This window comes from Panulirus ornatus, chromosome 10 (assembly GCF_036320965.1).
Source record: "Panulirus ornatus isolate Po-2019 chromosome 10, ASM3632096v1, whole genome shotgun sequence".
Lineage (NCBI taxonomy): Eukaryota > Metazoa > Arthropoda > Malacostraca > Decapoda > Palinuridae > Panulirus > Panulirus ornatus.
The window spans coordinates 5,364,490-5,381,084 of NC_092233.1; the positions used below are offsets into that span (position 1 = coordinate 5,364,490).

The 16,595-nt window shown below is 45.8% G+C and overlaps 1 long non-coding RNA gene across 1 annotated transcript in view; it reads left to right on the forward strand.

Moving 5' to 3' along the window:
• Window positions 1-16,595, forward strand: part of LOC139750748 (uncharacterized) — an 84,020-nt gene that overhangs the window by 54,515 nt on the left and 12,910 nt on the right. The window contains exon 3 of the long non-coding RNA XR_011713210.1: window positions 11,939-12,064. This is a non-coding gene — a long non-coding RNA (uncharacterized lncRNA). The remainder of the gene's footprint in view (window positions 1-11,938; window positions 12,065-16,595) is intronic.

Consider the following 16,595-nt stretch of genomic DNA (forward strand, 5'->3'; position numbering starts at 1 on the left):
CACCACCTCAGCTAACCTGGAGGTTCCATCCACCACCTCAGCTAACCTGGAGGTTCCATCCACCACCTCAGCTAACCTGGAGGTTCCATCCACCACCTCAGCTCACCTGGAGGTTCCATCCACCACCTCAGCTAACCTGGAGGTTCCATCCACCACCCCAGCTCACCTGGAGGTTCCATCCACCACCTCAGCTAACCTGGAGGTTCCATCCACCACCTCAGCTAACCTGGAGGTTCCATCCACCACCCCAGCTCACCTGGAGGTTCCATCCTCCACCTCAGCTCACCTGGAGGTTCCATCCTCCACCTCAGCTCACCTGGAGGTTCCATCCACCACCTCAGCTAACCTGGAGGTTCCATCCACCACCTCGGCTCACCTGAAGGTTCCATCCACCACCTCAGCTAACCTGGAGGTTCCATCCACCACCTCAGCTAACCTGGAGGTTCCATCCTCCACCTCAGCTCACCTGGAGGTTCCATCCACCACCTCAGCTAACCTGGAGGTTCCATCCACCACCTCAGCTAACCTGGAGGTTCCATCCACCACCTCAGCTAACCTGGAGGTTCCATCCTCCACCTCAGCTCACCTGGAGGTTCCATCCACCACCTCAGCTAACCTGGAGGTTCCATCCACCACCTCAGCTAACCTGGAGGTTCCATCCACCACCTCGGCTCACCTGAAGGTTCCATCCACCACCTCGGCTCACCTGAAGGTTCCATCCACCACCTCAGCTAACCTGGAGGTTCCATCCACCACCTCGGCTCACCTGAAGGTTCCATCCACCACCTCGGCTCACCTGAAGGTTCCATCCACCACCTCAGCTAACCTGGAGGTTCCATCCACCACCTCAGCTCACCTGGAGGTTCCATCCACCACCTCAGCTAACCTGGAGGTTCCATCCACCACCTCGGCTCACCTTAAAGCCCCATCCACCACCTCAGCTAACCTGGAGGTTCCATCCACCACCTCAGCTAACCTGGAGGTTCCATCCACCACCTCAGCTAACCTGGAGGTTCCATCCTCCACCTCAGCTCACCTGGAGGTTCCATCCACCACCTCAGCTAACCTGGAGGTTCCATCCTCCACCTCAGCTCACCTGGAGGTTCCATCCACCACCTCAGCTAACCTGGAGGTTCCATCCACCACCTCGGCTCACCTGGAGGTTCCATCCACCACCTCGGCTCACCTGAAGGTTCCATCCACCACCCCAGCTCACCTGGAGGTTCCATCCACCACCTCAGCTAACCTGGAGGTTCCATCCTCCACCTCAGCTCACCTGGAGGTTCCATCCTCCACCTCAGCTCACCTGGAGGTTCCATCCACCACCTCGGCTCACCTGGAGGTTCCATCCACCACCTCGGCTCACCTGAAGGTTCCATCCACCACCTCGGCTCACCTGAAGGTTCCATCCACCACCTCAGCTAACCTGGAGGTTCCATCCACCACCTCGGCTCACCTGAAGGTTCCATCCACCACCTCAGCTAACCTGGAGGTTCCATCCACCACCTCGGCTCACCTGGAGGTTCCATCCACCACCTCGGCTCACCTGAAGGTTCCATCCACCACCTCAGCTAACCTGGAGGTTCCATCCACCACCTCGGCTCACCTGGAGGTTCCATCCTCCACCTCAGCTCACCTGGAGGTTCCATCCACCACCTCGGCTCACCTGAAGGTTCCATCCACCACCTCAGCTAACCTGGAGGTTCCATCCACCACCTCAGCTAACCTGGAGGTTCCATCCACCACCTCGGCTCACCTGAAGGTTCCATCCACCACCTCAGCTAACCTGGAGGTTCCATCCACCACCTCAGCTAACCTGGAGGTTCCATCCACCACCTCGGCTCACCTGAAGGTTCCATCCACCACCCCAGCTCACCTGGAGGTTCCATCCACCACCTCTCGAGCATAAGAAGAGCTGTCGTCTGTTGTTGTACGCGACACTTAATGCTTAATGCTTCAGAATTATGGTGATGGATACAGAGAGGAAGCACCTTGGCGTGCCATGAGCTGACGTCTCGGGTTGAATATCAGTGAATGGAAGGATGTGTCACTAGAGACGGGTTGTGACGGTTTCGTCCAGAGAGATGCGTCACGAAGAGAGGGTTGCGAAAGTATTGTCTAGAGGGATGTGTTGAGTTAAGGAGGCTTCGGCCGAGGAATACGTTACCAGAATGAGTTACCACAGTCGTGTAGAGGGATGTATCACCAGGGGAGGGTTGCGACGTCCTCCGGAGGGATGTGTCACCAGGGGAGGGTTGCAACGTCCTCCGGAGGGACGTGTCACCAGGGGAAGGTTGTGACGTCTTCTGGAGGGACGTGTCACCAGGAGAAGGTTGTGACGTCTTCTGGAGGGATGTGTCACCAGGGGAAGGTTGCGACGTCTTCTGGAGGGACGTGTCACCAGGGGAGGGTTGCGACGTCTTCTGGAGGGACGTGTCACCAGGGGAGAGTTGCGACGTCTTCTGGAGGGACGTGTCACCAGGGGAGGGTTGCGACGTCTTCTGGAGGGACGTGTCACCAGGGGAGGGTTGCGACGGACGGCACCTGCCCGAGCAGCGGACACTGACTGGTCTTCTTCCCGACTGAGCTGCGGCCGCCGATCCTCCGACACAACAACCAGTCGTTCTGAATGAGTTGTGGCCGCTGCCGGTGTGAACCACTCCTCCACACCGTGAGGCATGGTCCCCTAGAAGACCTCTGACCCACATAACCTCCTCAAGAGAGGTTCGGGTGTCAGCCCTCAGAGTATTAGGTAGTTCTCCATAAGTCTTTCATATTGATTATACACTTTATCCTCTTCTTATACCGTACAACCACGACTTAGGGGGTAAGTTGGCCTTTGTACCGAACGCCCGAGACGACGAGAGGGAATACCTCTCTATTTTCTTCTCGCATAAGTGCAGTGTTTGCACGTCCCTATCAACATATTGATTGTTGCAATCGTCCTTTGTTGTCGTACTGACTGGTGCTCGGTCATATTTTCACGTTCGATTACATTTCGAATGTAATGGTCTTGGATTCTTATTTCAAGCACATTATTATTATTATTATTGTTATTATTATTATTATTATTATTATTATTATTATTATCATTATTATTATTATTATCATTATTATTATTATTATTATTATTATTATTGTTATTATCAATATTATTATTATCATCATTATCATCATTATTATCATTATTGTTGTTATTATTATTATTATTATTATTATTATTATTATTATTATTATTATTATTATTATTATTATACTATCATTATTTTTTTTTGAGTGAAAGGCTTAGGAACACACAATCTGGTGAATCATGTCTAGAGACTCGTGGAAACCAAAGCTATGGCTGGGAAGCATTTGATCAGGTACTTTCCAACGATTATATTAAGCCGACACAAATCTCCAGTCTACGTCATGTTTTGATAACTAGTGGCATGTGAGAGACCATTGGAGCGAACCATTCATTTTTCTCCCGTAGCCATTAGGTCACCATTGCCTTTCATATTATCGTATGGATAGAATTTTTCACAGTTGATTAATGTTAGTCAGTGTGAGGAGAGGAGGAATCATGGTATTGGCTGTTGTGTGAGCGCCACCAGCTGAGGTGCTCTATACAGTATAGTGATACTCTCTCATTGGTGCCTCAGACGTGTTGGGTGGTTGATGGTATTCTTGTGATAGTGAGGGGATGGAGTGCCTTGTGTGGCAGGAGATGGATGGTAGTGTGTGGTGAGGAGGTCCTCTTGAGTGTGACTTAGGACTTGTCGTAGGGAAGTCCTTTGTGTGTAGCGTAAAGTTTGCGTTGCGTAGCGGGACACACACACACACACACACACAGACACACACACACACACACTAGAAGTGAGAAGCGAGGCTTACATGGGGACCTAAACAGACTCCAGTTGGTTGGTTACATTGTTGATGAAGTTCAACCCGAGGATAATGTGAAGTAATGAGGATGGAACAGTGTGGAAGGTTACCTCAATATGATTATAACAGGACATAAGCTTCAGGACTCTGTGTGTGTGAGAAGGACTTAGGAGTCGACATTGTTCCTCCCGTGTCACCAGAGCCTCACATTAGGGAGACAAACTGTCTGCTGGCAAATAGAAGAAAGGTTGCAAGTATATGGATGAGGAAATATTCAGCAAGTTAATCATATCTTACGTGAAACTCAGAACTAGAATATATACTTCTCTGTTTTGGTCACAGTACCTCCAAGAAGCACAAAGAGCATATAGAGAAGGTCCAGAGGAGGGGCAAGGATGATATCATCAGCATTAACAGAGCCGAGTTATAGAGAAAGGCTAGACGCTTTTAATTTGCCAAGCTTGCAAGAGAGAAGAGTGAGGGGTGACCTGATCGCAACCTTTTAAGTTTTTAAGGCAAGTCAGTGACGTGGACTGTGAACAGTTCTTGGAGAGATGTAGAGACAGAGCAACCAGAGAACATAACGTGAAATTAAGTAAGAAAATCTTCAAAGAAAATGTAAATAAGTACTTTGGTAGTATATGAGTGGTGCAGGAATGGAACAGAATGACTGAGGACATGGTTAATGGAACAGAATGACTGAGGACATGGCTAATGGAACAGAATGACTGAGGACATGGTTAATGGAACAGAATGACTGAGGACATGGCTAATGGAACAGAATGACTGAGGACATGGTTAATGGAACAGAATGACTGAGGACATGGTTAATGGAACAGAATGACTGAGGACATGGCTAATGGAACAGAATGACTGAGGACATGGCTAATGGAACAGAATGACTGAGGACATGGCTAATGGAACAGAATGACTGAGGACATGGCTAATGGAACAGAATGACTGAGGACATGGCTAATGGAACAGAATGACTGAGGACATGGTTAATGGAACAGAATGACTGAGGACATGGTTAATGGAACAGAATGACTGAGGACATGGTTAATGCAAACACCATACATGTATTATAAGAAGCTGTATGACAGCGGAGAATGCTCAAGAGATGGGGACACTCGAGATTAACAAGTCCAAAACATGAAATTGATAAAAGTTGTTATGACAGACGCAAAGAACTTCTGTAGAATATGATGGACTGAAGGCTGAGATAAATCATGGGTCTCTGTGGTGTAATGGTCAGCGTTACCGACCATGATTCCTGCACGGGCCCGCCCGAGGTCAGGCTCGCATGGGTTCGAATCCCGGGGGCGGGGCTGTTTGCCCAGCTGTTCATCCTCTCTCTGGGATTGGTCGATAAACTGGGTAGCTGGTTTTGTATATATATATATATATATATATATATATATATATATATATATATATATATATATATATATATATATGTGTGTGTGTGTGTGTGTGTGTGTGTGTGTGTGTTTGGTCTCGATGGCATAATAGTGTGAAAAGTTGTATAATACCGCACGAATGTAGAACTCCTTGCCCCCCGTACTGTACGAATGGGTAATTACGCGCGGACATACATCGCTGAGGGATACATACATAGCTGGAGAATACATATATATGGCTTTTTGATAAAGAGGACGTATACATCATCTGATATCTTCACGTAATTACATCCCTGACGTTTCATGCAGAAACATTTGATACCACGACGAAAACGCGGGAGACAGCGACAAAGTATAATAAAAAATAATAATAATTATTATTATTATTATTATTATTATTATACTATCATTATTTTTTTTTGAGTGAAAGGCTAAGGAACACACAATCTGGTGAGTCATGTCAAGAGACTCGTGGAAACCAAAGCTATGGCTGGGAAGCATTTGATCAGGTACTTTCCAACCATCATATTAAGCCGACACAAATCTCCAGTCTACGTCATGTTTTGATAACTAGTGGCATGTGAGAGACCATTGGACCGAACCATTCATATTTCTCCCGTAGCCATTAGGTCACCATTGCCTTTCATATTATCGTATGGATAGAATTTTTCACAGTTGAATAATGTCAGTCACTGTGAGGAGAGGAGGAATCATGGTATTGGCTGTTGTGTGAGCGCCACCAGCTGAGGTGCTCTATACAGTATAGTGATACTCTCTCATTGGTGCCTCAGACGTGTTGGGTGGATGATGGTGTTCTTGTGATAGTGAGGGGATGGAGTGCCTTGTGTGGCAGGAGATGGATGATAGTGTGTGGTGAGGAGGTCCTCTTGAGTGTGACTTAGGACTTGTCGTAGGGAAGTCCTTTGTGTGTAGCGTAAAGTTTGCGTTGCGTAGCGGGACACACACACACACACACACACACACACACACACAGACACACACACACACACACACTAGAAGTGAGAAGCGAGGCTTACATGGGGACCTAAACAGACTCCAGTTGGTTGGTTACATTGTTGATGAAGTTCAACCCGAGGATAATGTGAAGTAATGAGGATGGAACAGTGTGGAAGGTTACCTCAATATGATTATAACAGGACATAAGCTTCAGGACTCTGTGTGTGTGAGAAGGACTTAGGAGTCGACATTGTTCCTCCCGTGTCACCAGAGCCTCACATTAGGGAGACAACTGTCTGCTGGCAAATAGAAGAAAGGTTGCAAGTATATGGATGAGGAAATATTCAGCAAGTTAATCATATCTTACGTGAAACTCAGAACTAGAATATATACTTCTCTGTTTTGGTCACAGTACCTCCAAGAAGCACAAAGAGCATATAGAGAAGGTCCAGAGGAGGGGCAAGGATGATATCATCAGCATTAAGAGAGCCGAGTTATAGAGAAAGGCTAGACGCTTTTGATTTGCCAAGCTTGCAAGAGAGAAGAGTGAGGGGTGACCTGATCGCAACCTTTTAAGTTTTTAAGGCAAGTCAGTGACGTGGACTGTGAACAGTTCTTGGAGAGATGTAGAGACAGAGTAACCAGAGAACATAACGTGAAATTAAGCAAGAAAATCTTCAAAGAAAATGTAAATAAGTACTTTGGTAGTATATGAGTGGTGCAGGAATGGAACAGAATGACTGAGGACATGGTTAATGGAACAGAATGACTGAGGACATGGTTAATGGAACAGAATGACTGAGGACATGGTTAATGGAACAGAATGACTGAGGACATGGTTAATGGAACAGAATGACTGAGGACATGGCTAATGGAACAGAATGACTGAGGACATGGCTAATGGAACAGAATGACTGAGGACATGGTTAATGGAACAGAATGACTGAGGACATGGTTAATGGAACAGAATGACTGAGGACATGGTTAATGGAACAGAATGACTGAGGACATGGCTAATGGAACAGAATGACTGAGGACATGGTTAATGGAACAGAATGACTGAGGACATGGCTAATGGAACAGAATGACTGAGGACATGGTTAATGGAACAGAATGACTGAGGACATGGTTAATGGAACAGAATGACTGAGGACATGGCTAATGGAACAGAATGACTGAGGACATGGCTAATGGAACAGAATGACTGAGGACATGGTTAATGGAACAGAATGACTGAGGACATGGCTAATGGAACAGAATGACTGAGGACATGGTTAATGGAACAGAATGACTGAGGACATGGTTAATGCAAACACCATACATGTATTATAAGAAGCTGTATGACAGCGGAGAATGCTCAAGAGATGGGGACACACGAGATTAACAAGTCCAAAACATGAAATTGATAAAAGTTGTTATGACAGACGCAAAGAACTTCTGTAGAATATGATGGACTGAAGGCTGAGATAAATCATGGGTCTCTGTGGTGTAATGGTCAGCGTTACCGACCATGATTCCTGCACGGGCCCGCCCGAGGTCAGGCTCGCATGGGTTCGAATCCCGGGGGCGGGGCTGTTTGCCCAGCTGTTCATCCTCTCTCTGGGATTGGTCGATAAACTGGGTAGCTGGTTTTGTATATATATATATATATATATATATATATATATATATATATATATATATATATATATATATATATATATGTATATATATATATATATATATATATATATATATATATATATATATATATATATATATATATATATTATTATATATTATTATACTTTGTCGCTGTCTCCCGCGTTTGCGAGGTAGCGCAAGGAAACAGACGAAAGAAATGGCCCCCCCCCCATACACATGTATATACATACGTCCACACACGCAAATATACATACCTACACAGATTTCCATGGTTTACCCCAGACGCTTCACATGCCTTGATTCAATCCACTGACAGCACGTCAACCCCGGTATACCACATCGCTCCAATTCACTCTATTCCTTGCCCTCCTTTCACCCTCCTGCATGTTCAGGCCCCGATCACACAAAATCTTTTTCACTCCATCTTTCCACCTCCAATTTGGTCTCCCTCTTCTCCTCGTTCCCTCCACCTCCGACACATATATCCTCTTGGTCAATCTTTCCTCACTCATTCTCTCCATGTGCCCAAACCACTTCAAAACACCCTCTTCTGCTCTCTCAACCACGCTCTTTTTATTTCCACACATCTCTCTTACCCTTACGTTACTCACTCGATCAAACAACCTCACACCACACATTGTCCTCAAACATCTCATTTCCAGCACATCCATCCTCCTGCGCACAACTCTATCCATAGCCCACGCCTCGCAACCATACAACATTGTTGGAACCACTATTCCTTCAAACATACCCATTTTTGCTTTCCGAGATAATGCTCTCGACTTCCACACATTCTTCAAGGCCCCCAGAATTTTCGCCCCCTCCCCCACCCTATGATCCACTTCCGCTTCCATGGTTCCATCCGCTGCCAGATCCACTCCCAGATATCTAAAACACTTCACTTCCTCCAGTTTTTCTCCATTCAAACTCACCTCCCAACTGACTTGACCCTCAACCCTACTGTACCTAATAACCTTGCTCTTATTCACATTTACTCTTAACTTTCTTCTTCCACACACTTTACCAAACTCAGTCACCAGCTTCTGCAGTTTCTCACATGAATCAGCCACCAGCGCTGTATCATCAGCGAACAACAACTGACTCACTTCCCAAGCTCTCTCATCCCCAACAGACTTCATACTTGCCCCTCTTTCCAAAACTCTTGCATTTACCTCCCTAACAACCCCATCCATAAACAAATTAAACAACCATGGAGACATCACACACCCCTGCCGCAAACCTACATTCACTGAGAACCAATCACTTTCCTCTCTTCCTACACGTACACATGCCTTACATCCTCGATAAAAACTTTTCACTGCTTCTAACAACTTCTAACATATATAACATATATATATATATGTGTGTGTGTGTGTGTGTGTGTGTGTGTGTGTGTGTGTTTGGTCTCGATGGCATAATAGTGTGAAAAGTTGTATAATACCGCACGAATGTAGAACTCCTTGCCCCCCGTACTGTACGTATGGGTAATTACGCGCGGACATACATCGCTGAGGGATACATACATAGCTGGAGAATACATATATATGGCTTTTTGATAAAGAGGACGTATACATCATCTGATATCTTCACGTAATTACATCCCTGACGTTTCATGCAGAAACATTTGATACCACGACGAAAACGGATGGGTGGGTCGGGGGTGGAGGGAAGGATCATGTAAGGGGAACCTCAATTATTTTGACCTGTCTTTGTATGCACGGTACGAGAGACATCCGTGAGACGTCACGGAGGATAGATTCTCCGGAGCGATACGGCAATGATAATGTTTATCAAATTAACGTGTCAAAGGACGAATCATTCGGCGGTATAACGCCGGGCAGCAGCTGATGTGGTGAATGGTTTTCCACCACTCCCTGAGGAAAGATAATTGTGGCTAATATCCACACTGGCGTTCGTTGCTGGAGGAGCATATCGTCGAACTGGTGAATGGAGTATGTCATTCACTTCTCTTCGCACTTTTCTAGACGTTTGGTACATTTCCTTCAGTCCCTTTAGTTCTAAATACCTGAATTAATGATGACGTAAAGAGTTTAGCGATTCAGTAAACAGGGCCTGAAATTAGTCTTTGTCTTCGACTCGCGTCTTTTATAACGTATTGTCTGTGTCTTATGAAAGAGACAATCTATCATTCATCTATCGATCAAGTGCGACCTGGTAACAATTGCATTAAGAGTTCTGTCGATCACCTGAGCTGGTGGTGGTAACAAGTGTGTCTTGCATCATAAACAACCTTTGATGACCAGCACTTCGTTCCAATGGCCATCATTAGTCTTTCTTTCTTTCAAACTGTTCGCCATTTCCCGCATTAGCGAGGTAGCGTTAAGAACAGAGGACTGGGCCTTTGAGGGAATACCCTCACCTGGCCCAATTCTCTGTTCCTTCTTTTGGAAAAAAAAAAAACGAGAGGGGAGGATTTCCAGCCCCCCGCTCCCTCCCCTTTTAGTCGCCTTTTACGACACGCAGGGAATACGTGGGAAGTATTCTTTGTCCCCTATCCCCAGGCCATCATTAGTAAGGGCTAATAACTCGTGACCCTCTTGACCCTTGACCTTTCCCCTAGCAGCAGCAGCAGCAATGTGGCCACTTGTCAAACACTGAGAAGCCTTGCCCGCACACGACCCCTTGGTCAGTGGACACAGGAGTGTACATAGCTGGAAGACGTGTGTACACAAGGAGGGATTGCCTTGTTTTATGAAGCTGTCTTGCGAACCAGGATTCGAAGCAATGCGCTCGACCCCCCGAGCTGCCCGTGAATGCTTCATGGTCAGCAACGCTATCCGCTACACCACAGAGATATCAAGGCACTGATCTTTTATTCTATTTTGACTACTACTTCTTGAACTTGTTTTACCATAATGATCAAGTAAACCCCGAGAAAAGAGAGGTATACTCGCCTTCAGTATACAAGATTTAAGAAAGAATATGAGGAATGCAGATAGATGTGAGGATGAAGTGCCTAGGATTATACAAGCAAATTAATAAGGATAAATGTTGCCATAGGAATAGGATCGCATTCAAAGTCCAGTCAAACATCTGGATCGCATTCAAAGTCCAATCAAATATCCTTCCTTTAGTCTTCGATTCTTGGCTTCCGTGTACCAGTGGCCTCTGGTCACCAATTGTTGTTCTACTTCTATAAACAATAGCCACAGCTATCCTGTGCATCCCTGTTGAATTCCGATTGGTTAGGCACTTACGTGATTCTGATGATCGTTTTCTAATCATTAATCCAGCTGCAGAGACTGTTATGGCTTGGGGGGGGGGTAAGCGTTGGGGCTATTAATCACATGCTGGAAATAAATTATGTTACGTTTCAGCTTTCAAAACGATTCTGTCTCCTTTACAACCTCACTTCTTCCTCAAAAACGTTTGTTAACTTCTTGTATCATTTCATCCCAACTTTTATCTGTTTTATGCATCTTCTCTTCCCCGTTTATCTGGTGATCCATGTTCTATAATGTTTTAGAACCATAGTGCAAATACTTCTGTCTGCTGAATGCATTTGATTGGAGTATTTACCCCCGCCACCTCTACCCTCCCACTTGTTCGCCGTTCCTCGCGCTAGCTAGGTAGCGCAAGGAACAGGCGGAGAAAAGGCCACATCTGCTCACACTCAATTTCTAACTGTCATGTGTAATGCACAGAAACCACAGCTCCCTATTTCCACAACCATACCCCACAGACCTTTCCATGCATCTACACATACCTTCGTGTATTAAGTTCGAACTGTTGTGTAAAAGCCTTTCTAACTTTGAGTTACATCTTCTGAAACGAAAAAGGGAGAGATGAGTTTGTCATTTTTGTACAGATTTCTGCATTCCTTTCGTGTATATATATGTTCGTGGTGCTGTTTTTCACCCCCTGCTGGATGTGTCGAGATTGGATGGGGAAGTATGTAGTAGTGTCTAGCATTCATTCACAGTAAAACATATTTGTGTACAGTAAGCCTGTATATAAAGTACCATATATATATATATATGTATGTACGATGCTTTGTGATCTGTGATAAACGTAAGTAACTAATGGCTTGTGTATGTGTGTGTTTACAGCTTCATGAGTGAGCCGAGGTATCGCTAAGGCATTCATCATTTCCGCCGATCTCCGCAGGATGCTTCAGCTTCCCGAAGAAGAAGAAGACAGCGTTTCAGTGCACCATGGCATAACTCTTCGTCAAGGTAATGTTAACCCTTGTAGATCATCGCTTTTTTTTCTCTCTCTCTTGACGATGTACGATCTAAGAGCGCTCGTGTATTATTAAAGACATACTAATGCCTTCCCAACTGCTTCGTGATATATCAAAGAGCAAATGACACCAGATGTCGTCTGTTAGACTGCATTACACCACGTACGAACACGAGGGAGAGGGAGGGAAGGTGTGTCGTATACATTTACAAGTAGACTTTATAACGATGGCTTATTGGGAGCTACTGGGTAATAAGTGTCGTCATAACGACTCGTCCATTTATTATTCATGGGTCCCCGAGACTTGTGGGAGTTCGTTTACGAGTGGTGAGGGTTAATGAGCACTCAGCATAACCCCAGGTAACACCAATATCACAATGAGTCGGAGAGTTTTCGCAGTGGTGGCGAATATGCGAAGGGCGTCGTGGCTTCGTGACCCGCACATATAAATGATTGCTGCAGTTTACATGTGATGTGTGTGTGTGTTTGTGTGTGTGTGTGTGTGTGTATGCATGCAAAGCATCGACGTGGCGCTTTGTGTTGTAGCGTCGAGGTTATTTTTTCCAGTCTTAAATGCCTTTCTGAATTGCTGATTTCATGGCTGCGTTATTTGCGATAGCGTACTGCACTCCTGCTTAGAAAACGCTTTCGTTTTTTTTTTAGTTGAACTAAAGGGGGGGATATGGGCGTCTTTAACTTGTCGTCTCCAAAGAAGAGAGATGAATTCGTTTATACACGTTCTTAGCGCCGTCAGAACACCTGATGAATGTGGAAGTCTAGATGTGATGAAGGATGAATACCTTCGGAAGTGTCTTTCATGATTTTACATTAGGTACTGAGACGAGTTGGTTCAGTATTACGCTGTTGGATGTACACGGGTTCGTCTCACATTGTCCGTGCTCCCGCCTTTTTAGCTAAGTCGGAGACTGAATTCTTATGTTACTCTGGACTTGAAGAAAATTTTGACAGACACAGATCTTGGGCGAGACATTCTCATACACACACACACACACACACACACACACACACACACACACACATACACACACACACACACACACATACACACACACACACACACACACATACACACACACACACACACACACACACACACACACACACACACACACACACACACTCACTTGCTCGCGGATATTTTTTGTTTCTCTTACAATGAAAACTAAAGCCCTTTACGAATTTTGGAATTGCGTAAAATTAAAACCAAAATATCCAATTCCCATAACATGTACTGAGACAATTTTGTTCGGTCATTTTTCGCAAATGTGTTGACGAACATTATACGGGGATAAAGCAGAATATGCGTTTTTTCATCTGTTCATAGAAATGTACTATTATAGAAATGGAATATAATAGAGATGGATTACTTTATAGATGGAAAGAATATAATGCTTCGGTGTATCGAAGATTTCCTTCTCACTTCTCCTGTTTAGTATTGCCCCGTGTGTTGACAGTCTTGTCCGTGATGTATGTTGCCTTAAGTAGGTAGGCCAATAGGTGAAGAAGTAGTTAGGTACTTAATAAAGTTAGACTGGCAGTTAGACAGGTGGGTAAAATAGGTTCAGTACGTAGTTAGGTTAGTTACTGTGTGAGTAGGTAGGTGATTAAGTATGTACATAGAGTGGCTGGAGGTCAAGTTACCATGACAGAGAGATAGCAGAGTCAAACTTCTGAGAAGGTGACATTGTTACAGGAGGCGACTGTCTGATGTTATCAAGAGATTACGCTAAAAAATAAGACAATAAAAACCGTAAAAAAATAAGAGAATAAAAAGGATGTAATTCAGAATGGACCTCCAGATCCATCTTGCCAACTGTTGAACTTCAGGTTTGCATGAAGACGTGACGTATGTGCGTGGCGAGCGCCGCAAGGGGATACAAACCCTGGGTGACGTATGGGAGATGGAGTCTGCCAGACGGAACACATGGTAATGGGTGGTTAAACATACGGGGGAGAGGGGAAGGATGAGGTGGGGGGGGGGTGGTATTGATGGGGAGGGGGGATGGGGGACGGCTTCCTTTCATGTGGTCATCAGCAGCTCCGGTACAGCAATACTTGCTGCAGCAACACTGTTGGTACAGCAGCAACACTGTTGATACAGCAGCAACACCACTGGTACAGCAACACCACTGTTGATACAGCAGCAACACCACTGGTACAGCAACACCACTGTTGATACAGCAGCAACACCACTGGTACAGCAGCACCATTGTTTATACAGCAGCAACACCACTGGTACAGCAGCACCACTGTTGATACAGAAGCAACACCACTGGTACAGCAGCACCACTGTTGATACAGCAGCAACACCACCACAACACAGCGACGCCAGCACTGCAACACAACGCTGGTGACCCTGCAACACAACTGCAGCGGCAACCCTGCAACACAACAGCGATAACCCTGCAACACAACATCGGTAACTCTATAACAAAAGCGGCAACACTGTACCCCGACGGCGGTAGCCTTGCAACACCTCTGTAACACAACGATGGCAGCAGTGAAACACAAGGAGGGTAACACTGCAACACCCCAGGTGGTCAGCTACTCGGTTCACGCCTCACCAAAAATCTTGCTTTGTTTACCGGGAAAGATTAGTCGAGTTTATCTGCCACTTTGAACTTAAACCTGAGAACTGACGGCCTGTCCCCTCCCCACATGTAGCTGGTCACGCTCCATGCATCGTCACGGTGATATGCTCTCTCTCTCTCTCTCTCTCTCTCTCTCTCTCTCTCTCTCTCTCTCTCTCTCTCTCTCTGTCTGTCTGTCTGTCTGTCTGTCTGTCTCTCTCTCTCTCTCTCTCTCTCTCTCTCTCTCTCTCTCTCTCTCTCTCTCTCTCTCTCTCTCTCTCTCTCTCTCTGTCTGTCTGTCTGTTTCTCTCTCTCTCTCTCTCTCTCTCTCTCTCTCTCTCTCTCTCTCTCTCTCTGTCTCTCTCTCTCTCTCTCTCTCTCTCTCTCTCTCTCTCTGTCTGTCTGTCTGTCTGTCTGTCTGTCTGTCTGTCTGTCTGCCTGTCTCTCTCTCTCTCTCTCTCTCTCTCTCTCTCTCTCTCTCTCTCTCTCTCTCTCTGTCTATATGCGGGTCATAGACATACTCATCGCTCAGTTGTCTGACTCATCCCTACACTCATCCCAGAGCTGTCTGACTCACCCTACACTCATTGTTCAGCTATCTGACTCATGATACACTCACCCCCTCACGTGTGTGACTCACCGGACACTCATCCTTCATCTTTCCGCCTCGTACGGTACCTGTCGTTCATCTGTCAGACCTTATCCATCCTACACACACACACACACACACACACACACACACACACACACACCTCCAGATACCTCATTTTGGCTGCGGTATTCAAGGTTCGGCCTTTATCATCATCATCATCATCATCATCATCATCCTTGGCCTCGTTAGCGCTCGTTAAGACGACAACAAACCAGCCGTCATTAATTGATGCGGTGATCATACGAGGGTGTGGGGGGAGGGGGGGTTGGTTGGAGGTGGCACCGGTGGGGGATGGGTAGGGGGGGGGGGAGGAAAGGGAACCTTGGCTCCTTTTCTTTGTCTTGCGTAATTATGGCCTTCAGGGTCGATGAGGGATCGACCAGTTCTAAGCACTTGTGTGTGTGTGTGTGTGTGTGTGTGTGTGTGTGTGTGTGTGTGTGTATGTGTGTGTGTGTGTATTTATACATTAGTATTTGCATCCAGCGAAATGAGAAAACGGAGAGAGAGAGGATATAGCATTATCGCTTCTACGAAGTTGCCTTCGATTATGAATGTTCTCCACAAGAGGTGTACTTGAGGGACTGGGCTTACGTCTGTGTACCATCACATTCTGTGTTTGATAGCCTGGTGAACGATTGCTATTTCGTAGGATAGTAGGTCCTCTGTATGAGGCGTGGTAGCCCTCACTCACAGCTGTAGACTCTACTGGGAAAGAAACAGAGGGTAGTAAACATAGGCCCCTATGAGATACGGTGTCTTTTTTTTCTTCTTTCATTGGACTCACAACCGCATGGAAGGGATGGTTAATTTGACGGTAATTCCAGGTCATAGACCTCTGTGAACGACCTTCTGTTGACCTTGAATTTCATTCGTGGAATTCCATGTAATGATATCAACAAGGGTTTCAGTAACACCTACTCTCGTAATACCTCAATAGATGGGATGTTTATACGACTTTCACTTGTTCAAACATAACCTCAAGCAAAACTCCTCGTAGATATAGAAACATTTTAGGCCCCCCTTTTTCCTTTTGGAAGTGGTCGATGGGATATGTATTATCCCATCGACCTAGTCAAGAGAGAGAGAGAGAGAGAGAGAGAGAGAGAGAGAGAGAGAGAGAGAGAGAGAGAGAGAGAGAGAAGGGCTGTGGTTGATGTGGTCAGACGAGGGCGTGGTCACGGGACCCAGGTAAACAAAGATGGAATCCAACCCGACATGTGTCAATAAAGGAGGACACTTGAGTCCATCCCTTCCCCTTCTTGCTCATCTGCATCATATTTT